The 25,625-nt window shown below is 35.2% G+C and overlaps 1 pseudogene; it reads right to left on the bottom strand.

Annotated features, from left to right (window-relative positions):
- Positions 1-8,301: 8,301 nt before the first annotated feature.
- On the bottom strand, positions 8,302-10,777 carry LOC132309223 (uncharacterized; annotated as a pseudogene).
- Positions 10,778-25,625: the final 14,848 nt, after the last annotated feature.

Consider the following 25,625-nt stretch of genomic DNA (forward strand, 5'->3'; position numbering starts at 1 on the left):
TTAAATCATCCAAACAGTTCATAGCCTAATACTAGTTATAACAAATTAAATATCAATTTAATTCAATCCAAGCTTAGTTAATTGCCAGTATTCCATAACCCTTATAACATTGTTGAAATATGATTAAATATTATTAAATCATATGCAAAATATTCGTTAAGTTTCATTAAACAAACAATTTAACAAAATAGTACCCGACAAATAGACTTTTCTTTATCTTCATGTTGCCTCATTCTTTAATACACTAATGTGATAATACTTCCTAATATTTTCATAGGTCCATCACAGTTAATTACATCCTTCAGTGCAATTTAAATATATTAAAAATACTCCGGACAGCCCAAACAGCCCCTAAAAAGACTAAAACTGCGCGTTTCGGGCAAGAGTAGGCTCTCACAAGTTGAGAGCCTGCTCCATTCACATGGGAGCCTGCTCTTAGATGTTGGAGCCAGCTCCACACCCCTTGGAGCTGGCTCCCTCCTTTTGGGGGCCTGCTCTCTCACTCCCTGAAGCCGTTTCTCGGTTATGTGTTGTCTTCCTCGCCTCCGGCGATTCCTAGGGCCTCTATAATTCTTTTAATACTTGTTCCAGTGTTTAATCAATATCTCAAAACATTTATAAGGCATCAACATGCATCAACGATATCAATTAAACCAAACTTAAACGCAAAGACAACAGGAACCAATTAACAAAACTTTAAGAATTTGCAAATCAACTTAATTCAACGAGATTAAATAAAGTTTAAACATCCATAAAAGATTTGTTTTAGCATTAATTAAACCCCTGAAGTCTACCTAGGCATGCACAGAACACAAGTTTAAGGGAAAGAGATAGAATAGAGACTTGCCTTTAGGTTTCCGTTCAAAACCTTAACCCTCCGTCTCTGAGTTTTCCGACCACCTTCTAAACTGCCATTACACACCTCCGTTGCTCTTGGTTCAATCCAGAAGCAATCCCTTCTTGGTTTAGCCCTTGTCCCTGGCCAAACCCTAACTTTCTTCTCTCTGTTTTCCTCTCAAAACTCTCTGTATTTCATCGCCTCTACTGCTACGTGACTTGGGTTCTAAAAACCCTTAGCAGACTTATACAAGTATTTTTATAGGCTTATACAACCACAACCCTAATTCTAATTATATTAGGAGATAGAGAAAAATAATTAATCATATAGCTAAGTCGGCTACAACATAAAATATAAAACCCTAAAATCATTATTAATGAACCAGTATAAATGTAATTATTAACAAATTCTAATAGTTAACTTGATCCTATAAGCATATATATATATACACATGTATATCCATCAATGGGTAATAACTGTACCCATAAAATCCCATATCCAAGCCCAACTCCGTTGTTTAAAAACATTAATTTAATTTAAACATATTTTATCATTTAAACAAATAAATCAATTTAAACAATTAAATCAATTTAAAGAATTAAAGCAAACCCACATAATCATATAATTAAATTAAACACATACATCAATTAAATAATTAAACAATACACAATTAACCAATTAAACAAATACACAATTAAACAATTAAATCAATTAAACATAAAAACATTTAGCCATGTAAACAACTAAAAATGCCTAAGAAATCAAATTTAAATTCCAATTTTATCCTTTCAAAAACTAGGGGTATTACACATGGTGAGACAGGTTACAGGGATGTTTAGGTTGTTAAGACCTTATTTTCCAGGTATTATTTTCACAATCCGAACTCTGGTCTTGGGGCGTGACAGGAATTATGGTGGCAAAGGTCACTTGTCAAATATTATTCTAAGTCCTAAGAAAGAACAAAAGGATAGGAATAATGGGAAAGCAATGAAAGTTTCTGTTTCTAAAAATTCTACTTCTAGTGATAATGAATCTTCTCATGATGATAGCAATGATTTTTCTTATATAACTTTTCTTGATAAAGGTCCTCATATTATTTCTTTGTCTGATTCTAACATTTCAGATGATGAAGCCAATGAAGTTCATGCTGAATAGGTTAAAGAAAATGAGATGGATGGAGAAAAATTGAGGATGATGTTTGAAGTGACTATTGAAGTCAAATTAGTTGTCAACAAGTTAGCAAATGAGCTTATACATACAAAAGAAAAGAATGATGATCTGAGAAAACAAATTGATGAAGGAAAAGGAAAGGCTTTTGAAAGCAATTCAATTATATCTGGTCTTAATGAAAAAGTTAGCACTTTAAAGGAAAGTAAGTAAGGCTAACTTTATGAATGAATCTCTTATTTTGAGAATTGAATATAGGGAGGTTGAATTGAAAAAGATATAGGATAAATTGATAGGTTTTACTGCTAGTCAAGTCAAACTGAATAAGATCATAAATTTTGGTAAGAATGTTAATGATAAAACTGGGTTAGGTTTTATAAAAGGCTCATTTACTAATCAATGTAAAACAGTTTTTGTGAAATCTGTTAATCATACTATGCCCGATCATAGTTTGGTTGATTCATTGCATTCTGATATGTTATATGTACCTAATGTATTGCATTGCACTTTTCTGGTAAGAATGGGCATCACCAACATTCATGTTTTCATAAGAAAAAGAGAGATTTTTCTAACTTTCATTCTCATGATGTTCATGCTAAGACAAGGGTGTATTCTAAAAATAAATAAATAAATAAATAAAAGAATTTTGGTTCACCAAAAAATTCAAAGGCTAGAAATTGGCCTAAGAAAGAAGTAAAATCTCAAAAATCTTTTCAGAAAGTGAGAGTGAAAGACTGTGTAGATCAAGAAAGATGATTTGGTCAACTATGTACCAATTGAAACCTTGGGAACTGGTTCCCACTTCGGTTACCTGTTCCGGGTAACAAATTTTGGCCTTTAAGTTTCCACATGTTCATGATATTTGGGTCATATTATATTCTCTCTCTATATTTTTTCACTCTCTCTCTACAACATTCCAATCTTATATACATCTCTTATAGATCTTCAAAATTGCATAATACTCTTCATATTATTGCACTTGCATACCTGATCATTGAATTAAAATTGAGAATTAAAGTTTGAAGATTGGGGATTTGAAGATTGATTTGGAGTTTGGGGTTTTTAAACAAAACTTCGAGGATCAGTTAAGTTTGGTTAAAAAACTTCTTGTGATTGGAATTGAACATTTAGAGTTTGACATTATGGATGTTTTTACATTTGATTTGTGGTTGATTTTTGGGGATTTGAAGATTCACATCAATTTTTCTAAAGAACAAGCTTTGTGTTGCACGCCAAGTGTTTGACAAAATTCTCGAAAGAGTTTTGAAGCATCAAACCAAAATCTTCCAAACTTCAAATGGCTCCAACACAATCTAAATAAGCTAAGGGTAAGGGTATTGTGGTTCCAAAACCTCAAAAATGTGCTAGAACCGACATATTCGTCCATAAGCCCAAAGAAGGCTCAAATGCTCCCATAGACACACCGTTGTCTCCTATAGACTTGAGCTCACCTCCTCCTGAGATACCAGCTGGGTATCCTTTTGCTTTTGCTTCTACTATAGGAAGGATCAAGTTCACGCGTGATCACTTCTACAATGAGCACGCCTAGAAGGCGTATAACAATGTCTACAAAGGTTGGCCAATTAAGACTGGGAGGAATATGAATCTAAAGAAGCATCGTGATAGTGCTGGGCAGAAACTTGTTGATTATATTGAGAAGAATAACTGGTTATTCTTCACAAACATGGAGCATAACTTATCGCCAAAGATGGTGCACTACTTCTACTCGAATATACGCAAAGTTAATGATAATGGATTCTTTAAAGTATCAGTTTTTAGCATCGATTATCTCTTCACAGAAGATGAACTTTGTGTTATTTTGGGTGTTTCAAGGAGAGAAAGTGGTATGAGATATACTTTGCCTATTAGAGGTCTGGGTCCTAAATGGAAAGAGATCTATGACACTTTATGTGCACCAGGGTCTCCAAGGTATGTCGACCACATCCCTTCTCGTTATCTTACTGATGAAGCAGCGTTTCTGAATTTATTTGCTATGGCCATTCTGGGTTATTTTAGGAAGAAGGATGAGATTATTCTAGAACGGGCTCAAGTCTTTATCTTCTTACTATTGGAGCAAAGATTCATTTTGCATCTTCTATTGTGCGATTGATGATTACTCACTGTAAGAGTAATACCAAAAACAAGTCCTCTTCTTTTCCGGTGATCATCATGGGTTTCTGTAAGAAAAATCAATATTGTTTCCTCCCCGAGCTTATCATCAGGAGATTGTGCCTGAGTTAGATCTCCGTGCTCTGAACAAGTCAAAGAGGATCAGATTCTACTTCGTCTCAAATGCTAGAGATTACTAGGATATTATCTTCCAAAGGGGATTTCTTGTGAGACGATATTAATCCGATGTACTCCCTCCTACTTCATAATCAGAAAGCCATGATGGAGAAGATACGAGATCTCAAGGCTAAGATGAGGTTGCTTAGAGGTCAGCAGGCAAGTGGTTCTACTGAAGATGTTTATAGAACTGCTCCTCCAGATTTGTCTATGGTTACAGAGGATGATGATGGAGATGATACTGCTGCTGCTGATGACGATGAGGATGGTAGTGATGGTGGTGGTGATGATTTTGGTGATGTTCCGACCTCTAGTGTTCCATTTGAGGGATATGATGATGATTAATCTATTTTCTTTCTCCTACTCATGCATTCATGCATCATGTTTTGTTAAGTTGAAATTGTCATTATGTTTTGGATATTGATTTTTGGCTGTGTAATGACATGTTTCATCTTAATACATGTTTATCTTTATTCTTCTTCTCTATAATTGCTTACTTTGTCAATTTGTTCCAAAAGCAGGGAGAACAAGGGATAATTAATTCAGGAGGAGTTTTTATAAATTGTTTTTACTAAACATTCACTCGTACTTTTGCTTAATCTATGTGTAGGATATCAGGTAAATTTTTATACAGAAGAGAAGAGAACAGAGAATAAAAATTCCGTTTCCTTGACAAATTGTAATCTATTGTTTTTTTGCTTGGGTAGATTATATTTGTTTTTAGGGTTTTGTTACGAAATTGCCAAAGGGGGAGATTGTGTGATATAATTTTTGTAATTGGCTAATTTCGGTGTCAAAACAAGTTCGATCGAGTTGTAATTTTTAACTTACCAAATCAAGATCGAGATTGGCTATGGAATTAGAAAGTTGTTCAAGTTTGATAAACTAAGATTCTATGAAAAAGGTATGTTCAACACTTTAGGAAGTTGATTCCCACTTAAGACACTTTACATACAAGATATGTTTTTCGAATTTACCAAAATAAGGATTTTTTCAAAATTTTAACCTTCCCTCATAAAACTGTCATTTGGAAACGGGTACTAACTTTGGCTACTGGTTAAGAACCTATGCTTCGAATAATACATTTTGTCCTTTGGGAATCGGTTCAAACTTTGCTACCGGTTCAACATGTCTAATACAGTTTAAGATTTTTGTTTCCTATTATGTCTAAACTTCCTATTTTGGTAGAGACTTCTTTCCAAAAGCCTTATGCACGAAATTTACCTTTTCTTATGCATGTCCAAGTCTCTAAAAGTTTATATAAACCTTGATTTACATCTAGGTTGATATGTCTTCAGGAACAAAAATACATTAATTTGAGAAAGCCTTTTGAGATATATTTTTCAGAAAATCAAATCTGATTTTTCTGAAAATCAAATCTGATTTTTCTGATTTTATTTTTGAGAGCACACACTCATAAACACGATTGATTTAGTTGTGTTGTTCTATATCTTAATGAAATTGGAGCTTAATTAAAGATTCAGAGATTCTGAAAAGCAAATTTTTTTCTTCTATATCAAATTCAGATCTTAAAGAACAGGGGTGAAGCAATCACACTTTGAATGGGTCAAAGCATTCAAAGAGCGTTGTTTGATTTAGCAGTAATCCTTCTATAGAGATCAAAAGTAAGCCTGAAGTCAAGAGTTATTGGACGGGACGTCGCAAAGCTAGAGGATTGTCACTGATTGGTTTTGGTAGAACGATATGGTATGAGCCTGAGTCAAATTCCATTGTACTTGGTTTCAAACATAGTGGATCGGTTTACTTTGGACTATACAATCCACAAGGTTTTCTCACAACAATTGGTCTATTCTACCAATTTGGATTTCCTGACTAAAAATCCTATTGTCATCTCTCAAACCCTATTTAATTTACTTTACTTTTATTTTGCATGTGATTAATTGCTAAATTAAGTAAAGCTGATTAAAATAGAAAGACACGGATTTAATCTTTTCCTTAAAAACTAAAACATTCCTGATTATCTTCCGCTGCATAAACTCACATACACGACTGGCCCCGCTTGGGCAGTTAGAAATTTTAAGAAATCCTATGAAAAAATTCAGATTATGATATATGATGCTATGGTGGTATTTAAGATATGCAACATAAATTAATATTTTAGTAGCGATATACATCATGAAACAAATTTGAAGATGCGCATCATGAATGGTCCCATGGCAACATTTTTGTTTTCTTGGTGCAAAAGTTCATTCTGGCTCGCTCTTATAGATTCACAACATGACATTACCGTACTATTATCAAAGTTGTTGATTAATCAAAAGAGTCTATATATATTTCTCAATCACAATATTAGTATCTTTACCCTTCGAAAAACAAATATTTGTATCCCTACAAGTGTTTCTGTCGTTTCTCTCCTTTGTTCTAGGTTCCTCTCTTTTTTCTTATTTTCTCTTATAAAAATTTTCTTTTAGATTACACTTGGGTGCCAACTCGTATACCATATCATTCACGCATGATAATATAACAAGAAATTCATTCATGATCTTTATCATTTATATATATTGTTCTCTCTCTTTCTTCCATTTTCCTCTTCTCGAACCTACTACTACTGAGAAAACAACCACAAAGATTTAGAAATGAAGAAAAGAACACAACAAACAAAGGGCAAAAAGGAAAAAGGAATTCCAAATTTTTACTCATTTATTTTTTTGATACAAAAAAAAAAAAAAAAAAAAAAAAAAAAAAAAAAAAAAAAAAGAAGAAGAAGAAAAGAAAAAGAGTAACTTATCTTTGGTGTGCAAAAGCTCCACATTACAATATACAACTCAAGGTAAATGTCAGCATTTGTTGCTGGAAAAATAAAAATAAAAAGAATAAAAAAATGGAGATGAACAGGGCTAAATTCTGAACTGCACGAGATCAAGATCAATCTCGTACATGGTATGTATTGCTAAAATCTAGCCAAAAAGAGAAACCAAACTAGACAAGAATTCAATCTTTCCTTTTTGTTTTACAAGAGCGCGACTGGTAAACTACCGATCCCACTTTGCCAGTGAGTTTCCGAAAGAAAATATTTAGAAAACTTTTAACTACGCGACTAGTTGCGCAACTGATCCTGCTTGGGCAGTGAGAAATTTAAAGAAATCTTATGAAAAATTTCAGCTTATGATTATGCTATGTAGTTATTACGATTTGCAGCTAGCATAAATTAATATTTTACTAGCGATACACATCATGAAAAAAATTTCAAGATGCTCGTCATGAATGGTACTATGGCAACATTTTTGTTTTCTTGGTGCAAAAGTTTATTCTGGCTCGCTCTTGTAGGCCCTACTAACCACATCAGTTTCTCTCTTCCATTTGGCTTACCTATATAATTTTTTCCCTAAATCGTACGGCTGGTCTTTCTCCCTCAACTCGCTCTCTCCCCCTCCCCCCTTCTCACTCTCTCTCTCTCTCTCTCTCAAATTATCAAATTGACATAGAATACCTTTTCACTTGCGCATTGCGTAACATATCAAACATTCAAGGTGGTTGGATGTCCTGCTCTACGTAATCTGCCTAGGCACATGAACCCTAATTGAATCCCATGAGGATCCCGATTCTCTGTAACAAAGCATCCATCCTTGCTAATAAAAAATTCTGAATAGATGCTTGGGATTTTTTAGGTAATGATTTCGATCATTACACCATAGTTTGTGGTTCACAACATTAATTGACAGTTGCACAACCTGATCTTCACTTATACACACACACACACTTATGCATTATACTACAAACATAATCCTACAAAGTGTTTCAGTCGTTTCTCTCCCTTGTTCTAGGTTCCTCTTCGTTTTCTTATTTTCTCTTATAAAATATTTCTTTTAATTAGATTACACTTGGGTGCCAACTCATTAACATAACATATCATTCAGGCATGATAATATTACATGAAAATAATTCATGATCTTTATCATCTATATATATATATATATATATATATATATATATATTGTTTTCTCGCTTTCTTCCATTTTCCTCTTCTCGAACGGACTAATACTTAGAAAACAACCTCAAAGATTTAGAAATGAAGAAAAGAACACTACAAACAACGGGGAAAAAAGGAACAAGATATTCCAAATTTTTATTCATTTATTTTGCTGATACAAAAAAAAGAATAACTTATCCTTGGTGCGCAAAAGCTCCACATTACAATATACAACTCAAGGTAAATGTCAGCAATTGTTGCTGGATTAAATGCAAAAAAATAAAAATAAAAAGAAAAAGAATAAAAAAATGGAGATGAACAGGGCTAAATTCTGAAGTGCACGAGATCAAGATCAGTCTCTTTCAGAACCTTTCTAGGAGGAGGAAACTTTGGGAGAGAATGAGCAACTTTTTTTGCAGTTTCCAAGTAAGACACATATTTGTGAATCATCTCAATAGTAGTGTTATCAGCAATTGCATTATTGTCTTCAAAATTGGCTCTTCTACTGACATGTGGTAAGCGAAGTTGATTCGTGTCCATCCGGGCTTCACTCCGTGGTAACCCTGTCAAAATTTATCATATATTAAGATCTAAAAAACTGAAATGATAGCCTATACATTTAATAACTAAGTCCGCAATTTAGTAGTAAGGAAATGGTGAATTGGGTACCTTTTGGATGGCGGATTTGAAGGAAATTGAATGAGGCTCATCGACATGAAGAAGATGGTGACCGTAAGGTCCAGTACAAGCACAACCACCACGAGCCTGGATGCCAAAAAGGTCATTGAGGAGCTTTGCAACAAAAGGGCCATGAAGGGGTTTATCTCTCATGTTTCCAGACTCTCTCCAAATGGAAATTCCTCCGTCACTTGCCTTGTTTTTTAAGTCATGAAATGAGGAATTTGTTGTGGAGAACACGAGAAAGGACAAGATAGCTTGCCTTTTTACACTATTATTTCCTAATACCCAAATGTTTGGATTTGCAAAAAGCCGGTCAAGCGCTCTGTCTATAAAATAGTGCTCCTGCTTTTGGATCACTTCATAACCAATGTATTCTTTTAACGAGAAAGCCATTGCTGTTCTTATTTTCTGAATAATTGGAGGAGTTCCGGCATCTTCTCTCTCTTCCACATCGTCATAATACAGTGTGTCCTGAAACACAGGCGGTATATCAGCAAACTTGGATTGGAAACCATAGGCTAACTTTATATATGACATCCTATACTCCCATATTAGCACATAGATCGAGATTAGGTTAAAGAGAATCATATCTACATACCTCTTCATTGAATCCATTGACAAAGCTAACAGTTCCTCCGCCACATGTTGAAGGCGGTGAAGATCCTAATTGATAAAGGACTTTGCTCATTAGAAGAATTCCGGGAGTACCTGGTCCCCCGACATATTTATGTGGACTAAGAAATATTGCATCATATCCTTCTACCTCACCGGATCTCATGTCAATCTCCACACAAGGACCACTACACATAATTAAGGCAAAGCATGCATGTCAGCAATTATCAATCTTACTATGTATTTTTGAAAGAAGAAATAAATAAATAAAAGTTGTACTATGTCCTACAGAAACATCATATATAACTCAAAAACTAAATAAATAAATAAAAAATTTACGTACCTTGCAGCAAAATCAAAGCATGCAAAAGCACCATATCGATGAAGAAGTGAAGCAAGGGAGCGCGTCTGTGTAAATTCCGGTGACATTACTACATGCTGAGAAAGAACCCAACATAGGGCGATTTGTGTGCTGGTATGACTCGAGGTGTTGTCTTAAAGCTGCAATATCGATTAGGCCATTTTCATCTAGACCGATCTCTACAACTTCTGCTAAGCTTTGGCGCCACGAGAGGAGGTTCGAATGGTGTTCATATGGCCCAACAAAAACAACCCATCTTTCTTCACCCCTAAGGCTATTCAAAACCCTGTTCTTCATAGTTGATGCAACAGCAATTCCCATAACCTCTTGAAGCCGTTTAATGGCTGCGGTTGTGCCTGAGCCAACAAACAGTAGTGCATCTTCTTCTTTGCCCCCTAAGCAAGACTTGACATACTTACTTGCCGCATGCACCATTGTTGTAGTTTGATCCCCCACATAACTGTCACTTGTATGAGTATTCCCTATTAACACAAATGGACAGTTTTCAATTTTGATGTTTAAGTGAAAAAATTAATTGCAATTGCAAAATATGAGATATAAACCTAATATTTGACATTAAAAATTATAATTAAGTAAGCTTACCATAGAATGGAAGAACCTTCTCAATGATGTACTTCTCAATGAACTGAAGACATCGGCCAGAGGCAGAGTAGTCGGCATAGGTAAGCCGACGCTTTCCAAAAGGAGTGTCAAACTCCACATCACTGCCGATGACTTGAGACCTCAACCATGCTAGTTTTCCTTGCGGAGGGCCATTCGGCACATCATTTTCGAGCATCCTAAACGATTTTGAAACCTGAAGAATGCATGCTTTTGTCATATTCATGGCCTTGACATGGAGTAGATCCGTCGTTGGGTCACTACGACTGTCTTTCAACATCTTTTTCGAGAAATCGAGAAGTGATTGATACAATGGATGATTGTGGGTGAAAGGAGAATTAGTAACACAATAATAGATGAGCAAGGGCAAGATGTATTAATTGTTGGTGATGGCTTTGGGAGATAGGAGGCTTAGTATGCATATAGGGGCTTGGACGACTCTTGTTTACCATTGAACACCGACTGAAATATGTACGACCAAGTACCAGCCAATCTTTATTCCAAGTCATCAACTTGGAATTCTCTCTCCTTGTACAGTATTGTAATGCCATGTGCCAAGTCATATATGTAATATTTTTTGCTAAATATATTGCAAGTCAATTAATTTGGCTATCAGATAAATACATTCAGTGAAAAAAAAAACAATAAAACGAAAAAAATTGCATGTTCATGATGTTCTATATGCATGCAGTTTGAACGTAACAACACGTTGAATGACGTTTTACTTTTTTTAAAAACCGTCATAGAAATATTTTGTGTTCTGCTTATAAAAAGTATTTGTTTAATCCATAACTAACTTGAATGACATAAAAACCGTCATAGAAAGATTTTAATCTTACAATACTTTTCTATTTGGTCAGATACAATGTATGTACTAATCTGTTTACCAAGTCACTATAACCGATTTTAATCTTATACTACTGCTTTCATTTGGTCAGACAAGAAGGATTTTTCATTGGGTTAATTTAATCGTAACTACAGTGACTTCTGAAAAGTAGAAGTTGAGTTTGAGATCAATTGTTAAGTTTTTCCCCAATTTTGGCAGTGAACCAATTTGTATAATTATTTTTAAGGCGAAGCACAGAGAATTCTCTTCAACTTGTAACATTTTTTAATAAACTATTCTTATCTATTTTTTTTTATCAAAGACTCCCCCTCGACTTATATTTTTTCTAATAAATCCTCATTGTCTAATTTTTTACCAAAGAACCCCCCTCAACTATCTGAAGGGCGTAAAAGAGTTGATAATTGGACCAAAATGCCTTTTTATTTAAATATTAATTATCCCGAACTTCAAAAATTCATATCTCACAAACCGTACACTTAAAAATTCCTATAAAATAAGGATTCCAGAAATATAAGATTTGTACAACAAACCTTCATAACCAGAGAAAAATAAGAAATTTAAAAATCTACTCCAATAATCTTATTTTATTTTTAATAAATAAAATACTCGAGATATTTGCAAGAAAATTTTTAGAATTATTCATTTACATATGGAGCCGAATATATAAAAAATTTAACCCTAACAGAGATTAATTTCATGAGATATCATATTTTGCGTCAAAGTATTTTCATTCTTTTAAAGACTCGCCATTTAAAAAAATATAAAAATGAATATTTGGTCTCTATTGGGACTAATTTTTTTATATGTTATGCTCCATATGAAAGTGAATAATTTTGAAAATTTTCTTTCAAATAGCCCGAGTATTTTATAAAAAATAAAATATAATAAAATTGTTGCAGTAGATTTTTAGATTATTTATTTCTCTTTGGTTATGAAGTTTTGTTAAACAAATCTTATAGTTTTGGAATTTTTGTTTTATAAACTTTTCGTGCATATATTACTTGCAATATTTGGATGTACAGTTTGTGAAATATGAATTTTTGAAGTTTGGAAAAATTAAGATTTAAATAAAATAGCATTTTGGTCCAAATATCAACTCTTTTATACCTTTTAGATAGTTGAGAGGGGTTATTTGGCAAAAAAATTGGACAAGAAAGATTTATTGGAAAAGGTTACAAGTCGAGTGGGATTATTTGATAAAAAATTAGTGGATGGGAGTTTATTGGAAAAAAGTACAAGTGGAGAGAGATTTTTTGTACTTTGCTCTTATTTTTATAATCAAAATTAATTTAGAAATCGAACTTAACGTACCCAAATACTACAAAAGGTACACGATACAGAAGATACAAACTGCAAAGAGAATGGAAGTAAGAGATGGTCGAAATTGTTGAACAGTGACTCAAATTCTTGTTAAGTATAGTTATATATAACAGGTTTCACTTAAGTGCAACTTGTGGCAATTAAGTGCTACAGGTGGCATCGTGAGAGTTTATTGGATGGGTTGAGTGTATTCTTTACAAGTTGTAATTCACTCGTTTATTAATAATGATAATAGTGTACGTAGACTTAGAGATTGGGTGAATAACGTAAAATATTGTATTGTGCGTTAATTGTTATATGATTGTATTTTCATATATTCTTGTATGATTGATGATATGATAATAATGTATTTTCACTGTGCCCAAATCAAAAATAATCGAACAAAGTTAATATTCTCAATAATATTATCCTACAAGTAAATTTTCCTCAAATCTCTTAATAATTTATTATGTTTGTCTTCAACTAGATCGAGGAAGAGCCCCAGTATTGCTTCTCCTAACCTAAAGTTCGTAAAATAACGTCCAGGAAAAAAAAAAAAAAATGTAAAATCTATGAATTGGATATGATCAAGTTGAATGACCATGTGCCTTCCCAGTAGGAACTCTGAAAAAGTCAATGCTTAGGATTAAATAAAATAAGTCAACGGTTAAGAATAGGAGATGGTTTTTATTGAAGAATTCAAGTGCGCTAGGAAGATTGGAGGCTAAAGGAGCTTGAAGGAGAAAACGACAGAAGATTATAAAAGTAGTCATTTAAGTCAAATCTCTCTCGAAATTCTTAGGCTATCAATATTGAATATAATGCCCACTCTAGAGTCTCGACTAAAAATCAATGGCATTTATGTTCCTTCCTAACTATTGCTCATGTTGACTTCCATCCGATTAGTCTTTTGGACCACATCTACTTATCATGCCCATTTAGCTCACCGAGTCACCGGCTCACCCATTTGTTCTCACATTCAAAAATAGTGTGGCCTTCCATGTAAGCGCTTCTTTGTAGAAAGAATTCATTAATTGGGCAATTGGGCAACACAACTGGGCTGGAATCAGCATCATCAATGCAATCAACAAACTAACACTCTCAGCATCCATTTATCATATTCGGACAAAAATAAAATAAAATAAAATAAAATAAAAAGAAACAAATCGTGGAGGAAAATATAATTCTAAACCATTATTCTTCGAAGAATCAAACATTAGAGTATTGACCACTAAATCGGCAAGTTTTGTCGATTCAAATGTAGTATGCCAGAACCAATGGGTTGGTTCAAGTTTGTATGAAATAGATTAAACTCAGTCTCTTTTGTTAAATTTGTTGATTGAGATATGTGAGAGACAACATTAACTCTCAAATGAATTCAAGTTGCTTTAAGTGAACAGGACTTCAAAATGGAAACGAATTGCAATGAAAATAAAATTAACTTAAAATGGAATCTTAAACGAATTGATTTGGAAAGGAATTGAAATAGCAGAGACTTAGAAATAATAAAGAGATATTGTAAAAGGAATGCAAGGAAATAAGCAAAACAATTAACTAATGAAGCTCGACTAAACTAAAATGCTAATATACTCCAAGAAAATTGGATTTTTACGACCTAGTATTTACGGGATCTTTTATTTTGCCTCGTAAAAGCTACTTTTTAAGAGGTTGACATTAAGGGTCACTCTTTCACGGGGTGTTAATAGAATTCTCGTAAAAAACTATTTTCACGGCAGATTAAAGAACCCGTCAATGTTTACATATATTTACGAATAACGTAAAATATACAGCAAGCAACTCTCAAAATAGATCTTCAATAGAGTTATCCGGTTGAATAGTTGTACCTCTTCACCGTTTTGTTCATTGTGACTCCACGAGTTGGAATGTCGAAATCATTCGGTTTGCTCACTAAAGTTTGGTAATGTTGAAATCGTTCGGTTTGGTCACTAAAGTTTGGTTATTGTTTGCTCACAACTTGTTGGAATTAATGGAGCTTTGCTAGTCAGAGCTCAACAAAATTAGTGGATCAAGCTCACTATTGAGTCTGTCTTCGCCGACGTGAAGGTCACTGCTGGGTCTATGTAACTTCACTGATTTGGTCTTTATCATTTCTTAGTTATTGTTTGCTTAGAACTCGTCGAAATCAATTGAGCTCATTCACTGTACTCATGTAAAACATTCACTGTATGTAAAACCTTTACTGAATAATATAAAATATTTACTAAATAATGTAAAACTTGTACTTGAAAAAAGTAAAATGGTAATTGTAGTAATGTAAAACATTTACTGAATCAATTACTGGGATGTTAAAATTGTTCAGTTTGGTCACTAAATTTTGGCCATTGTTTACTTAGAGCTTGTCGGAATCAATGGAGATTTGCTGGTAAGAACTCACCTGAATTAATAGAGCTCATTGTTGGGTTTGTCTTCATAGATGTGAAGGTCACTGTTAAGTCTCTATAGCTTCATCGATTTGGTCTTTGTTGCTTCTTGGTCGTTGTTTGCTTGGAACTTTTCAGAATCAATAGACCTCATTCACTAAACGTTCACTACATGTAAAACCTTTACTGAATAATGTAAAACATGTACTTAAACAAACTAAAACGGTAACTGCAGTAATGTAATACCATGAATAATGTAAAACATACAACAAACAACTCACAAAATGGGTCTTTAATTAAGTTATTCGATTGGATTGTTGTACCTCTTCGCCGGTTTGTTTGTTGTAACTCCATGGGTGAGGATGCTACCACTTAGTTTGGTTACTAAAGTTTTGTCGTTGCTTACTAGAAAGAGAAATAGAAATGTCCGAAATGGGAAAAGAAAGGGGGTTTGGTTTTGCAAATGGGTGTATGGTCCTCATTGTGCCACTTGTCACCATCCTATGGTTTACTAACTTATGCTCAAGTTACTCTTTTTCCCTTATCCTTTCATTGCAATGCCATCTCTATCCCCAAAATATTTTCCTCAATGTATAGATATATGTGTATGTATATATGTGTGAAATGATCACAATGTCCCTCAATGAAATGGCAAAACCAAAAGAAGGTCTTGAGCCCGGAAATCGTCCTGACTTCAAAAAAATTTTAAAAATAATCTCATCACTTCTAGTTAATGACTTCAAATAATAAAAATGCATCTCTATAACTCTTAGCTAGAGAAATGACAAAAAAGGCCCTTAGGGACAGCGTGGCACGCAAAATGATGGATGAAAATTAAATAAAATAAAAATTCAAAAAAAATCCAAAAAGACATTACAATCTACCCTCCTTAAAGAGATTTCGTCCTCAAAATTTACCCTTCTTAAGAAAGAGCCCCACAACCACCACTTTCCCCGAAGGACGCCTCACAAAACCCTCAAGATTACGAGCTCACAAACCTTATTGCCTTTGACATTGGATGTCAATAAGTGATCACGCACCACTGATACTAGCAACACAATGCTCACCACCCTATGTGGGTACCTATCACACAACATCCTACCACGCAAAACATTGGATTCCATACCTGGTTCAAAATCGACACCGGGAACACTCTACACATCCACCCAAAGCTCTAAGACTCACTAGAAAAATGGTCACTAGACCACCGACATAATGACATCTAACCTCAACTCGTCCCTTAAAGGATACATAACCCAAGACAAAGAATCCCGACTACTACATACCAAGTCTCAACTTTAAGTCAACACGTCCCCGACAAAACCATACATATGCTATCTAATACATAACTACTTCATCACATAACCGTATAAACGATTACCAATTACAACATCTAGTATCATTATACTTAATATCTCCCAAAATGGCTAAATAGCAACTCACCCAATAATTGTGTAAACATAACTCATTCAAACCATAAGTTGTACTATCAAGTATTCAAGATACAATCCCTAAAACATAACTCAAAAATCAAATCGAACCATTAATCTTCATCGGACTCATAATCCTGCTTTAAGAATCCCAATCATACCTTAACCATACAAGTTATAATGAGTGAAAGAACAACACAATACCTAATGCCATAATCAATGACCAAGCATAAAAGCTCTCCGGCCGACTCTTAATAACCCGTACTAGAGAAAAACCACATGACAACATTTAATTCAATTCATACTTCATCTAAAACCAAAGTCAATCATTGTGGACACTCCTCAAAAGAATCCCACATTCACTTCCCTAATCACATAGTCCTAAGATTATACCGACATTTGTCCCCAAGACACTATTTAAAACAAACATCCATGTAAACATTCAGGTATATGACTCATATCACATCACCTAATCGTCCTCAAGCTTACCATTCACAAAACATCCCCTAGCCATCACCATTAGCATCAAATAATAGGAGCATACAATCTTCGGTCCACGACTTTTGCCATACACTCTACCGGTCACGACCTGTAACGACCCACTCTATTACATGGTGTGATATTGTCCGCTTTGGGCCAGAGCCCGTACAGTTTTGCTCTTAAGTTTTTACCCCAAAAGGCCTCATACCAATTGGAGTGACACACCTACATATAAGCACTTCACCTTTCCTTTTCCCAAGTGATGTGGGATTGTGCACTCATAGCTCGCCTAGTGTGGTAGCCTGTCAGTGTCTCGCACCCGCCCATAGCACACCCGCCTACAGGTCATCACAATCCACCCCCCTTGGAGGCCCAACATCCCCGTTGGCACACTTCCAGCTGGGTCAGGCTCTGATACCATTTGTAACGACCCACTCCACCACATAGTATGGTATTGTCCGATTTGGGCCTGAGCCTGTACGATTTTGCTCTTAAGTTTTTACCCCAAAAGGCTTCATACCAATTGGAGTGACACACCTACATATAAGCATTTCACCTTTCCCTTTCCCAGGTGATGTGGGATTGTGCACCTGTAACTTGCCTAGTGTGGTAGCCTGCCAGTGTCTCGCACCCGCCCACGGCACACCCGCCCACATGTCGTCACACGACCACTCTCAGAATAAGCACTACCAACACCAGAAACTTCACCTCCCTTTATGGGAGTAAGTCAACCCATCTAATCAAACCTTTACCAAAGACCTCTAATAATAAAGAGAATTGCACACAAGGCAGCCCATCTGTGGTGCACACAACTCCTAAGTGGAGAAATAATACTCGCAACCAACGATGTCCTTATCAGTACCGAAACAAACAGAAATAATAACAAACCCCGCTCTCATAAGAGACTAACAAGTTGAACTTAAGTGTAACTAACACCATGCCACATACTATTCATTAAACGTCTAACTGTGGACATCCAATCCCATTCAAAATGAAACTGAACTCCTTATACATAAAGAGATGAACCAATCAAAACAACACAAATGAACTTTTAACCATATGGAATCCAGGCTAATATGCAACCTTACCATAAACTAACCCCAACATTGCAACCTCACATACCCAATGCCAAAACACCCATACAAAATGAAATAAATCTAATATGTAACTCATGTACGCCAAGTACTAAAATACAGTCCATAATAAGACCACCATACAAGAGCTTCAATGCTCGCAACACACTAACATGAAGGATGATCACTACCTACCGAACACCGCGTCCCGATCTATCTAGAAATAATCCTTCCCAAATAGTAACCTCTATGTCGTTAAATAACGCTTCGACATCTGTTCCATCTCTACTTTTCCAAGTGACACAATCTCGAACACCGTGCACATAAGACTCATAACACCAGTCACAATAACCCACTGATTCATCAAGAAACTGACATATCTAAGTGGCTACACCTTCCTCACTAACCCCAAGAGATAAACACTCTACATTCGCCTCGATAAAGCTTAACCCCATCACATACTCATTGTAGACAACAAGTAACCCATAATCCTCAATCCGCACTCGGACCATACCTTAAACCACCTTACTCATCCATACTAGAACATCATGTCTTAACAACTCTACTACCATTCTTCCAGAATGACTGCTCAAACCTCTCATCTCGTTGAAGCAACAAACCACTACCAGTCAATCTCTCTTCTGGAATTTCTAGGATGACAACCACATGGTATGAGGGTATAGGTCCCTCTCGATACTCCCTACAACAACCACCAACTTATCACAAAGATAAGAATCCTATTATAGCAATGCCACACTAACAACTCCCAATAAGGAAATGAACACCGTGGTTATGGTGCTCAACACCGAACCACTTCTCAAAACCAACTACAATAATGATCAGTTGATGATACCTAGTCGGTCACTCAAGTCACTTTCCTCAAAGTAACCTATGTACTTAGTCAAAATATCTCACGCCCTAGTGTCAACATCACTACTTTTTTCCCTCTTACCAATTCCTGGAACATTTTCGGCCTCAACGAAATAATCAAATTGGGTTACTTGCTAAACCCACCAGATCATTCTTATCCCAAATCATTCCAATTAATACTTCACTATCTTGGATCCCTAGACAATGAGTACCACTCCCTGATAGTCCAACTACATCCGAAATACAACCCCAGCTCGTAGCTCCATAACTTAAAAATACAATCCATATAGTAACACTGAGCCCACTACCATCAACAAACCCCAAGAAGGAAGCTTATACATCATCCACGCTATCCGTAAACAACTAGACACTGCAACGGTCACACACTACTTGTATTGCACAATCCATGCCACCTAGCTAAACTAGCCACCGGACAAGGCCCACAAGCCCACTTATCAATCGCACCCTTTAACCAAACTCACCCATAGGTAAACATTAATGATATACTGTAATGATCCGGTCATTTTCATTTCTTTCCCTTTATTCAAATTTTGCGGATAAATTTTTTTTATTGTCTTTTCCTTTTCGGGTTCGATTTCCCGCCTCTTAGTGTTGTCTCGAGTGCTCGGAAATGGTTTCTGAGACTCTTTCCTTTGGATTGAAAACTTTCTTTGAGGATCGAGTCATTTCCACATTTTTTTTTTTGACACTATTCAGTTTTTCGTCTTTTCCCTTTTTCGTCCTTTAGTTGTTTTCATTTTTCCTTACTTAAGCTCACTTTTTGTGCTCGGATTTGATTCCGGCTTGGCATACGTCCATGATATTTAAATTCCATGACATCTACATTTTTACTTTGGTAGAAATGCATATTAAATGCTTACTTTCTTTGTAAAAGCCATGAAAACAAGACTTTTTTGTAATTATCCATAACTTGAGGGGTTTTTGGGTAATTAAGTAAAGTAATTATTTTTTTGTCTTAGGGATCATTTTGCAAATTAAATTGGAAGATATTTTTAAAAAGGACCTTTTTGCAATTTTCGAAAAATGTGACAAGTGTCACATTCATATGGTGCCACTTGTTAATTTTGTGGTGGAACCACTTAGAGGCTTAATCTCATGACACATGGAGGGTGGAGATTCACCCACTTGTTGTCCTAGGATCGGTGCACTTGTTGGCATGGATGGTTGACAAGTGTAGGGTTAATATTTAATCTTGGAAGCTTACTTGGATTCATGACAAGTGTAGGACTCACCTTTAGTCTTGCATTAGTATGTGTGTGAGAGGTAGTGCAAGAGAACCTAGTGAGTGGAGAAGCCCACCAATTTAGCTTAGGGTTTACACATTTTAATTCATTCATCACTTTCCTCTCAAGAACCCTAAGGAAGCCACCATTGGAGAAAAGCTTGACTAGTAGCTTTGACTTCATTTTTAGTGCCCTTTCACTCACCCTAGAACTTTGAACTTGGAATACTTTAGGCTCCTCCCACTCTCCTCTTCAAAACCCTTGAAGGATCTAGCCTAACTCCTAGTTTTACTTTGGTATCTAGAGATTCAATTCTCTAGTGAGGTATTGATCTATTATTTTGAAGTATTTTTATGTCATTATTGAGTGTTTTACATGCATGGAAGAGAAGGACTTGTATTTTGCCCTTAAACTATTTTAACTTGAAATTAATCTTGTCAAATTAAATATAGAATATGAATATATACTCAATTAGCTTTCATTTAGTTTTGATTTCATGTAATTTGGATTTAAAATAAATTAGTTATGAATTTTTGAAATTGCAAGCTAGTTGCTGGAAATTTGAAGCTTTTTCTTTTTGGTCTGGAAATGAATTTTTATATGGAGCTATGTTGCTTCAATTGCCTTGAAATTTTTTATTGGAACTTCCCCTATGGGTTTTACACTACTCAGAATTTTTTCATGATTTTAGAGCATTTTTTAACTTTTTAAAAAAATCTGAAACTATCTACTGTCCATGTTTTTATTGCAGCTGGAAAACATATTTTTAGATAATTTATTTCACTAACCTTTTGAAATTGGATCATGGCTTAAATTTTCAGTTTTACACTCTCATATGTTTACTTCTAAAATAAATTAGGTTTGCCCAATTTGGATGTCAAATGAATTTTTCATGAATTTTCAAAGTTGGAAGCTACAGGCTGAAAATGTGTTTTCTGGGCAGAATTTGTTTCAAAGTTGTGGTTCAAAACTGTTTCAATTGGGAAAATATTTTATTAAACTAAATTGATATTATCAAATTACAGTGTTTAAGCTTTCATTGGGCTTTGGATTCATTCAATTTGGGTTAGAATTGAATTTTTTTATGAATTTTACAAGTTGAAGGTAGCAAGCTGAAAAATCTATTTTGCGGACCGAAAATTTGGGGCGATTTCATTGCGGTGGTAATTGGGATTTTCATTCCAATTGAGGTAGGGAATGTTTTAGGATTATTTGTGTGTTGTATTGTGTGTTTGTCATGATTATACAACATATATGTATGCCTTGTATCAAATCTAGAAAGTTAGTAATTTTTATTTCTTTGTATAAGATTTAAAATTTATATATATTGTAACATACTAGGAAATTATGCTTAGATATGTTGGTTAACATATATTAAATTTAGATCATTTGATTAAGAATTACAACTTTTATTTAATATTTATCTTTAGTGAAAGTTTAATTCACATGGTTGTATCAAGCATTAAATCAAGTTATAATGTGGTATTTAAATAGGCCTTGTTATGTTCTCTAACATAGATTAAATTAAGGGCATTTGAAATTGTTTAAAAATCTAGAGGAAATTAATTAATTAGCTTGATTAATTTTGTTTTAAGTGTTTTAATCACTTAACTTGTCATTTGATGTTATATATATGATGACCATGACATGTCTTTCAATATATATTAAGTTGAGATTATTTGAATTAACTTGGAATTTAGAGAATTTAATTATTTATGTTTAATTAAATTTTACTTTATTACTCCATGGATTTAATTGCATTTTGGAAGTTGTTTCTATATTTAAATCATGGATTTGGATTTGATGTATATTCACTTGATTACTTTTGAGTATTGGATAATATAGTTGTTACTTTTATATTCATGAGAATATGTTTTTCCATATTGAATATATTGTTGCTATGTGTAAGGAATTGCACACTTTGTATTTGACATCTTACATGCCATAGTAGTTGTGAATTTTGAGCATGTATTGTATAAGTTTCCAAAATTTGGATTGTGCTTGGTAAATAGTTGATATCTTGTATATACATGTTGATATATATACGTTGTTGCACAATTTGTTGATTTTGAAAACTTGTTGTTGCACAATTTGTTGATTTTGAAAATTTGGGGATGTCGTTGTTTGGCTACGACTAGGACTTGGTTCTAGTATGGGGGATTGTCCCTCTATATAGCCTAGTGCGCACATAGGGAGGTTACCCATGGGCTAGTAACCCTAAAGTAACTATGTTGTCGGTCTGATCCGGCGTAACGTCCGAGTATCCACTTTGTTTGATTTCGTATTTTATTTCAAGTTGATAACTAGATGATATTGTAACTTGTTGTTCCTTATTTGATTTCCTATTTTGAACTTAAGATGTAGCTTTATGGAAGCATGCTTCATGCGTTGTATTGGAAGTTCCATTGTTGGTTAAATTGCATCGATATCATAATTTGTGTTTTGATGTTCAAATGTAGTTTAGGAATGACCTTATAGATTCATTTTGAACATAGACGTTAGGTGGCATGACCCACACTTGCTATTTTCGTATTTTGGATTTGAAGTTGAAGACTTTGAGAATCTATCTTGTTGCCTTGTATACATGTTTCCATGTTGTTTGAATTGCATAAACAATGTGAATATGATATAAATGATCTAGGTAGCTTAGGATGCTCCCTGGGTCTCATCTTGACATAGACGTTAGGTGGCATGAGCCCCTTTAACAAGTTTCACTATAAGGTGATAAAATTGTAAAATGCTAGGTCAATGCATGCTCATCTCCTACGAGTAGCTTTATGTTACTCACCCTTACGATACTGGGACATATTTCAGGTACAGGACTTAGGATTTGAAGATTCCATTGCTCCTTAGATGGCTTACAGTTTCTATGTTTTTATTTTATGCAAGTGTTAGCCTAAGATGCCTCTTTGTAGCCCTATTTGTTTAAACTTGTATTCGTTGATTCGTATATGTAAAGTGTACGTAAGTGCACTCTTTTCAATGTATTTAACATGTATGAGATGAGGCCGGAGGCCAATGACATGTATCTCGTTTTCTATGCACTTTTGTTTTCAAAGTTTATTATGAAAATATTAGAAAATGTTAAGTCATTGCTTCATAACTTTCTCATCGGGTGTTGGAATTTCATATCTTTTTGCCCGGACTCAGAATCAGACGATTCTTGAGTCTAATTTTGTTCATTTTTCGTTGTCCTTCCAATGCAGTGCACGGTGGCACCCTTTTCAGTGAGAAATGACCATTTTGCCCTTCGTTCACCTCTTTTCGGGTTAGGCATTCTTGCTTCATTTGCTTCGCTCATTTGAGTTCCGTGGCTTCACGGAGAGTCATTTTGGGGCCTTAGGGATGACGTACATCTCTTGAGGTCATTTGGTTTCTTTCGCTTTCGCATGTCGGGTCCGTTATCGGGTCAACTTTTGGTTCATCACTAACGCACCGGGTTGAGAAATCCCGGTCGTTACAGGTGGTATAAGAGCTCTTAGGTTTGAATACCTTGGACGACGGGTTTTGGGTGCATATCATGCTTATGTTACCATGCTCTATGTGCTTATATGTTTCATGATAACATGTTTTGGTTTGATATCATGTTTATGTGCTTACGTGCTACATATGGTATGCCGTTTGTTTAGCATGATTTAATTATTATGTAAAGAGCATGACATATGATGTATTCTAGATCAGATTTGTATATGCATAACTGTGTTGCATATTTGACATGACACGAGATTGGTCATTGAGGCTCGAGTTGAGGTTGATGGTGATTATAGTCACGGTTGTATTGTAGTTTAGGTTGTTATTGACCTAGAATTAGTTTTGAGGTAGGTGGAGAGACACCTTTTGTTTAGGCTCTCGTGGGGTGAGCCATTAGGCACAACCATAGTACTGGATTTGTTGATTTTAGGCCATTGTTAGATTTTGGACCTTTTGGGATCCTTGGTTGTTTTGGAAGGTTTCTTTGAGATTGCAATTTTCGTGGGCGGGTACGTTGTGGGAGGGTACATGGCACTGTCATGCTACCGTACTGGCAAGCTACGAGTGCAGTTCGGATGGAATCAGCGTTAGGTTTTGTTCCGACAGGTGTAATCCTTTTGATCGATAATGATGATGGTTGTTTTGGGGATCAGTCGTAGTGATTGATTTGGTTATCTGATTGTATGGCTAGAGTTGCCATTTTCTTCGAATTCTCCTTGCGCGATGACGCTTTTGGGGTTAAGTCGATTGATAGATGCTTCAGGTAGAAAGAGCATTGCATTGTTAATGTCACTTGTAGTGTCACCCTTAGATTTAGAGATGGATTGTAGGAGTCTTACCATTGTGGTAAGGGCTCACGTTTGTTTTGAGACAGGTTGTTGTTGCATTGGTTTTTGGAGTCAGTGTATGGCTAGGACTGGTCTTTCCTTTTTACCTAGGCACTCTAGGACACGATGTCCATAGGGTTCATTGTTGCATCACTTTTGTTTTCTGCAGTTTCAATTACTACCATGTTAGTAGTATGATTTATGATATTGTGATGCATGAGTAGGTGGAGGTCTATCCACGTTTGCCTTCTTGTTGTGTGGCAATAACATGCCTTTCTTATATGCTTCGAGATGCCATGTTGTTACTGCGCTTTAATGACATGCTTTTATGTTTATGTGGAGACGTGCAGCATGTGCTTTTGATTTTCATCTATGTAAGTAGATTTTCTTTCTGGTAGTTGCATTCCTTGTCATATGCATGACTTTCAGGTTTGGTTTTCCCATTCGTTTCCCTTGGTCGCACGTAGTCTGTATGCGGGTTTCCACAATGGTTTTGTGCTGGTTCGTGTTAGGGACTTCACAAGGAGTAAGTCTCTTCCCTCCGTTGTGTTGTACACTATTTTGGGGTTGGTTGGTCAATGAGGATCATCGTTGTTGTCTTGAGTCCTTGGTGAGGATTTGATAGATTTTGGTCGACTTACTTCCAAGTAGGGGGTGAAGTCTTTGACCTTGTTGTCTTTTGTTTCAGAGGTGGAGTCGTGGTGTTGTCCTTCTTAGGACTAGTGGTTTTCCTTCTTTCGTGTCTTCCCTTGGGGAGTTTTTACTGTGTTTGTTGACGAAGTTATGGTGCTCAGGGTGAGTTGATTTGTGTGAGATAATTTTACGAGGACTTGTGTCCATATTATTGAGGATCTTTTTTATTCGTGAGGGGAGCTCGATGCTCTTTTAAGGATGTCTTTTGGAGACTTATTTCGATTTTGGAGACTTGGATATGGTTGACCCTTAGGAAAGGTTTTGAAGGATCGTGGTTAGATTCGGCTTGTTTGTGAATTTTTCTCGTCCTAGTTATGGCTAGGCATCGTTTTAAGGAATTGCAATTCCAGTGATTGGGTATGGAATGAAATTGAGGAATTTTGATTTAGCCTGGTATTGCCAAGCACGGTTTTGAGAGACTCTTTTTTTTATGACCATGGATGTCAGAATTTTGATGTGTATGCAACGTGGTGGACTTGTTTTTCGAGGAATTAGTTATCCATGATAGGGATG

Source organism: Cornus florida, unplaced genomic scaffold (genome assembly GCF_030987335.1).
Source record: "Cornus florida cultivar Cherokee Brave unplaced genomic scaffold, ASM3098733v1 CherokeeBrave_3.0.0_Hap2_Chr05, whole genome shotgun sequence".
NCBI lineage: Eukaryota > Viridiplantae > Streptophyta > Magnoliopsida > Cornales > Cornaceae > Cornus > Cornus florida.